Below are 4,941 nucleotides of genomic sequence, written 5' to 3' on the forward strand. Positions count from 1 at the left end.
GGGGCGCGCAGCCCGGAGTTGGCACGGTCCGCGCGCTCCGCGCCAGCCCGGCCTCCGCGCGCCCTCCCTCTCGGAAGGGATTTTTTTTCCCCTTTCCTCTGCCCGCCATCTTTCGAAGGGGGAAACTGGGAGGACGCGGAGGGGGAAGGTGCGTCCCGGCCGCGGCCACTTTCCCGCGCCCGCTCCGCGCGCCCGGCCTCTCTCCCGGGCTGCCGCTGGGGACTGTCGCTTCGCGCCGCGACTGGGGCGGGGGGCAAGGCCAGCCCAGGCCAGAGCTCAGCACGGCAGCCCCGAGCGACGGCGTGGCGTGGGGCGCGGCCCCTCCCCAAGTGGCGGTCCCGGAGCTGACTTTGAGCCTCTGGAGTTGCTGGACTCTGCGGCCAGGCCAGGAGGAGCTCTGGTTCTCGTTTGAAATCATCCCGAAAAGCGCTTAATCCTGGCGAGATGGACTTGCGGCGGGAGGGCGATTGCTCCCCTCCTATTTGGGGTGGGCACAGGCGGGACAATGTGGTACGAGCCCAGGAGGGGACAGAGGCGCACCCCAAACCTCGGACACCCACATGGCCCTGGCCAGGCAGCTGTGAATAAAACTGGGGGCTCGGGAAGCCGCCCTCTTGGGGACAGGGCCGGGCTGGAGTGAGTCAGAGGGCCTCCTTTCCCCTGGGGGCAGGGGCCACAGAGCTCAGTCCCCTGAGACCCACCAGGGCAGGGTCCCTGCTGAGCTGAACCCTTGAGCTTCTGGGACCCCTAATTTGGCCCACAGCCCTCTGCTCTGAGGACGCAGCTGTGCCTCTCCCCTTGAACTTGGCCACTGTCTGCTAAAGTCTGTGTGTTTGGGGGCCGGGGGGGAGGGGAGGGATATCGGGGCCACTGGGCAGTCTAGCCCCCAGGAGCCCTGGGGAATCCAAAGAACCTTCTTGGCTGCCCCTCTTCATGCTCTCTCTGTCCCCTGCAGTGAGGACAGGAAAAAGTTTTCCTTCTGCCTGGGCAGTTAGTAGAGGTCCTCCTAAGTTTCTCCTTTAAAGTGGATATTCTTTTTCTGGGTGTATGTGGTGGCCTGGGTTGTGTGGCATGTTTCTGTCTTACTGGTTTTCAGGGGCATCTAGAAAATATCTAAATCCTGCCTGGCCGGCCTGTGGCGTTAGAGACCTCCCCTTCCCGCCCTCCCAGGCAGGCGAATCCTGGCAGGGGAATGCAGCCTGTCATTTGCAAAGCCCTTTTCCGTCTGGAGGCCTCGATGGGGACAGATAAGGCACGCAGCTGGCCAGTAGGCCCGAGACGGGCATTTCTTTCTGACCTTCCTGATGTCTGGAAGGTCTGTCCGAGTAGTCCCTCCCCGGCCCTGCTTGGCTAGGCAGTGGTGGCGACCCTGGCCTGGCCGCCCTGGGCCATCAGGAGAGGAGGAGTTTGAGCAGCTTTCTCCACACTGGCCGTCAGCGCTGCTGGTTTTTAGAAAGCAGCTGCTTGCCTTCCGTGGTAGCTCCCGCCTGCTCACGGTGGGCTTTGAGTTTCCCGAGGTAGCGGTCCCAGAAAGTGAAAGTGGGTGGTTGTCAGGTACAGCGCGGGTCTGGGCTTCCTCTGCCCTCTTGCTCCAGGCTAGCAAGGTGCCAGCCACGTGCCCTATGCTCAGGTGGGTGGTGAGTTGTCCACTTCTGGGTCACTGGGCGAGTGCTCCCTGGGGAAAGGTTACCCAAGGCCCCTCAGGTGGTCGTCGGGACCAGAGCCTGACAGCTCTGCCGGGGAGAACATTGCTGCCGGTGGAGCCACGGGGCAGGAAGCATGCAGGGGTGCAGCTGGGCTTCCCTGAAGCCACCCTGCAGGCCGCAGGGCTGGGGGGCAGGGATGGCGGCTGCCCGTCCTACTTGCTTGGCCTGGTGGGATTTCCAGCCTAGGTGCACGCAGGGAGGACCCTCATGCCTGCGTCAGGGACCTGGTGTCCAGGAAGGTCTCGGGGGACAGGTAGCTGTCCCAGCAGGTTCCTGTAGCGAAAGGTAGCAGAAAGCAGCATTCCTCTCTGTAAGAAGGTTCTGGAACTTGAGGGCCCTGATGACCTGGACCTTTCGTTTGAGCAGAAGTCAACAGGCAGTGGCAGGGCACCTGGCTCTTGGGGGCAGGTTTGGCCCAGGCCGGCCTGCCATCCCCGGGGTGCGCTCACTGACCGCTGGGGGCTGGATCACGGAGCTGCCTCCTCTCCACTCAGGGTCCCTGTGCTCCACCTTCGCCGTCCCAGAGACTGGGGTCAGTCTCTCTCTTTATTAAAGAATTATTTATTTAACTTTATCCATTATCATTTTTTAAAAGTTGATCAGAGAGAGACAGAAAGAGAAAGTGAGAAAGTATGAAAGCAAGCTACCAGGTCTGGGACTCGAACCGCGATTGACCCTGTGGGAGTCTGGCCCCCCAACCACTGCCACCTGCTGGCCTGGGGTCTCTTACAGGGTCACACCAGTCACCAGTCGATGGTTCCAATCCCAGGCTTCTGTTCGCAGCACAGGTGTGGGCCATGTTCCTGGCAGCAGGGACGGCAGGGACGGCTCTGGTTTCTGTGCTGTGGCCCAGCATCACCTTCTCCCAGCCCTGTGGCCCTCCTGGGAGAGTCGGCTCTCCGTCTGCCTCCCCCTCAGGGCCTTCGTAGCATTTCAGCCGAGTTGGCCTCATGGAGGCCCGGAGGCCTGGTCTGGCTTGGGGTCCTCTGAGTGCCAGCGGCAGTGGGCAGGGTTGAGCGTTAGGGCGGAAAGAGAAAGTGAGAAAGTATGAAAGCAAGCTACCAGGTCTGGGACTCGAACCGCGATTGACCCTGTGGGAGTCTGGCCCCCCAACCACTGCCACCTGCCGGCCTGGGGTCTCTTACAGGGTCACACCAGTCACCAGTCGATGGTTCCAATCCCAGGCTTCTGTTCGCAGCACAGGTGTGGGCCATGTTCCTGGCAGCAGGGACGGCAGGGACGGCTCTGGTTTCTGTGCTGTGGCCCAGCATCACCTTCTCCCAGCCCTGTGGCCCTCCTGGGAGAGTCGGCTCTCCGTCTGCCTCCCCCTCAGGGCCTTCGTAGCATTTCAGCCGAGTTGGCCTCATGGAGGCCCGGAGGCCTGGTCTGGCTTGGGGTCCTCTGAGTGCCAGCGGCAGTGGGCAGGGTTGAGCGTTAGGGCGCGTGTTCCCACTACCTAAGATTCACGCTGGGCGCAGTGCTGTCCGGGCGTCCTTGGTCAGGTTGGAAGGTGGCCTAGGTAACCAGGGCCTCCGCATTTCCCAGGTGTGTGGGGGGGGACACAAGAGCGGATGTGATCTGCAGAAGGGGATGGTAGAGGCTGGTGTCAGGTGCGGGGACACTCGGGTCATAGCTGTCCCTAGGAGCCAGGGCCCAGGAATCTCCCTGGGAGCTGTCGGACTTGGGCGGGCTGTCCTGGCCTCTGCATGAGAGCGAGCGAGCTCCCGTGTGTTTTTACGCGAGGGGCCTGGCCCACGTGTGACAGCTGCCTGCCACCATGGTTGCTACCGTGCCAGAGCGCAGGAGCCGTCACAGTTGGCCCCTCGTCACTGGTCGCGGGAGGATGAGACAGCAGCCGAAGCCTGGCCTGAGTGTGTGGGGGGAGACCGAGGTGCAGAGGGGCAGGGCTAGGTGTGTCTGCAGGGAAGGAGCGACGGGGCACCCCGCCCCCACCCGAGCTGCACCAGAGGGAGACCGGGAACCCTGGGGCCAGCCGGGCCGGGGTGTGTGGTTGGGGGACGGAGAGAGCCTGAACCAGATGACCAGTGACGCGGGACCCCTTGCTGGACTGCGTTGGGGTGAATTGGCCAGTGTCACGTTGAGGTCAGTAGCCGTGGGCCGAGGCCTGGCCGAGCAGGCGCAGGTGCGTCGCGTCCCCACAGGCCCTAGTCCTGCTGGGGCGCCTCCCACCCTCCCGCTCCGCCAGCCTGTGGAAATGGGTGGGGGGTGCGAGGCTGTGTCCGCTGTGACCTTCGACGGCTGCAGTTTGTAGTGAGGCTCCGCGGCTGCAGGCACAGTTCTTCGTGTTGAGAGTTCGGATCCGCTCAGGCCGTCTAAGGAGATTCTCGTGTGATTTGGCGGACCATGCTGGGGGTGTGGGCAGCACCCAGGCGCCAAGCGGGCCTTGGGCAGCTTTGTTCTAGAAAGTTCCAGACTCCGTGGGGCATGGGTGCACTGAGGCTCAGGGCTCACAGGGCTGCTTGCTGGCCCTGCCCCCAAGGCTGCTGAGCCCTGAAGCCAGGCCTCCCCTGCAAGTACCACTCACTGTCCTGCAGAGTCCCACTCCCCAGTGTGGCTCTCTGTGGGGGTGGAGTCACAGGGTGCAGCAGGTGGTCCGGTGCTGGGAGGAGGCCCCAGGTGCCATGCTGATCACTGGGGTTCTCGGAGGTGCCAGGTCTGGGCCTGCCGGGGGGTAAAGGCTGTGTCGTTGGCCTTGGGGGAGTCCAGGCGCCGTGGGGAGAGCCTCGCAGAGGTGAGCGCTCCAGCATGGGCTTTCCTGTGGGGTGCGGCTTGGTTATTGGGTCTGTGTTGAGTGGGAGGAACCTTCGCAGGGGCTGGCTTCCCCCAGCTGGGCTACAGTGGACGTAGACTTGTGGCAAACCTGGGTTCAGAAGGCCTGAGGGGGCTAGCCCGTGGCCTGGATCCCACGTAGCCGACTGCGAGGCTCGAGTCCCAGACCCAGCGGTGCGAAACTCACCGGGCAACATGCCCACATAACCCAGATCTCTGCGGCATGGGGGACTGGGGGCCAGGATTGTGGCGTGGCCACGCCTGTGGGGGTGGGAGGCCTCCTCCTGTCTGTCTCTGGCCAGCACACGTGCTCGCTGGCAATTAAAAAAAAGAAAAAAGCCTGGGGAGCATTTGGTTGTGGGGCTCAGGAGGCACCACTGACAGGAGAAGGGATTGGGGGCAGTCAGAGGAGAGGTGATGACAGGGGCTGCCTGCCCGCCTCGGT

The 4,941-nt window shown here is 63.3% G+C and overlaps 1 long non-coding RNA gene across 1 annotated transcript; it reads right to left on the bottom strand.

Annotated features, from left to right (window-relative positions):
• Window positions 1-2,831: 2,831 nt before the first annotated feature.
• On the bottom strand, window positions 2,832-4,713 carry LOC102502495 (uncharacterized). Its single transcript, XR_336824.3, has 3 exons — window positions 3,957-4,713; window positions 3,163-3,284; window positions 2,832-2,924 (listed from the first exon to the last, which is right to left on the bottom strand). It is a non-coding gene; the product is annotated as an uncharacterized LOC102502495 (long non-coding RNA).
• Between the last annotated feature and the right edge of the window lie 228 nt (window positions 4,714-4,941).

Source organism: Tupaia chinensis, unplaced genomic scaffold (assembly GCF_000334495.1).
Source record: "Tupaia chinensis unplaced genomic scaffold, TupChi_1.0 Scaffold143602_1, whole genome shotgun sequence".
Classification (NCBI taxonomy): domain Eukaryota; kingdom Metazoa; phylum Chordata; class Mammalia; order Scandentia; family Tupaiidae; genus Tupaia; species Tupaia belangeri.